The sequence below is a fragment of the Musca domestica genome, unplaced genomic scaffold (genome assembly GCF_030504385.1).
Source record: "Musca domestica strain aabys unplaced genomic scaffold, Musca_domestica.polishedcontigs.V.1.1 1, whole genome shotgun sequence".
NCBI lineage: Eukaryota > Metazoa > Arthropoda > Insecta > Diptera > Muscidae > Musca > Musca domestica.
Window position 1 is genome coordinate 40,828,143 of NW_026712114.1, and position 1,235 is coordinate 40,829,377.

Here is a 1,235-nt window from a genome sequence, read left to right on the forward strand (position 1 = left end):
TAAGATGGACAGACGGACGGACGGACATACATAGCTAGATCGACTCAGCTAGGAGAGATAGGAAGATCCATATATAGTTTTCCATGTCGGAGACCAATATTTCGAGGTGTCACATAATTTTTGCTCCAATTAAATTTGTAATACCCCCAACACATAGTGTTGTAGGGTATAAAAAATCGACCAAAATGATCAAAAATTTGTCAACATTTATATCTAATTCTATTAATTTATCTTGAAATTTTACGCATTTATCTTGAATTCAACAAACGGACAGACAGATGGCGGATAAACTTCGTTTAATCAATTTAAGCGTTTTAGTGATCATTAATAATAGTTTGTGGGGCAAAAAAAAATATTTCGAGTCGCTTTAAACGATGTTGATAATCGACTCCTTAACATAGTAATATATTATTTGCCGAAACCCGGGATTGAACCGGGGACCTTTAGATCTTCAGTCTAACGCTCTCCCAACTGAGCTATTTCGGCGTATAACAGATAATTCTAAAATCCTGAAGCCGTGTCATTTTAATTAGGTTCAATTGCAATTTTATATTTATTTAGGTCAAATGTTAAAAATATTAAATACTTTATTTAGATGCAAATTTTAGTGCATTTATTAATTTTTTAATGTTGGCATAAAGTAAAAGAAAAAAGTGACCCCAGACAGTCTGGAAGTTCCTCTGACGAATTCTATTGAAATTGGGCCAGATAAAGGTATAGCTTTGATTTGAGATTTAGTCTATCTCTAAGCCGTAATAAAAATTAATGATATTTGGTACCGTCATCAGATCAGATAACTTGAAATCACAAATGCCTCCATCAATCGTACAACGTTTTGTTAGCAATCGTACGAAATTGTTAGCAATCGTGCCGAATTTGATTTTCTCCCATGAGAAAACATTCGTTGTCTAGCAGTTTGTAAAAAAAAAACAAAATGATCGTTTTTACTTGCCAAAGAGGTCAGCTGAAAATTTGCACCTTCGGTTGGCCACCAGAACTCAAGCGCCGGCCATTGTGATGGTGTGGACCGCCATAACAGCCGATGGTCGCTCTCCACTCGTATTAAACGACCGTGGCATCAGAATAAATGCCGATTATTATCGCGCAAATATTCTGGAGGCTGTATTAAAGCCTCGGGCACGCAAACGTTTTGGCCGCAGATAATGGACATTGCAACAGGACTCAGCGCCATCGCATTCAGCACGCGCCACCCAAGAATGGTTACATAATGAGGT

The 1,235-nt window shown here is 37.2% G+C and overlaps 1 non-coding gene across 1 annotated transcript; it reads right to left on the reverse strand.

Moving 5' to 3' along the window:
• Positions 1–413: 413 nt before the first annotated feature.
• Positions 414–486, reverse strand: TRNAF-GAA (transfer RNA phenylalanine (anticodon GAA)). The gene has a single exon. It is a non-coding gene; the product is annotated as a tRNA-Phe (tRNA).
• Between the last annotated feature and the right edge of the window lie 749 nt (positions 487–1,235).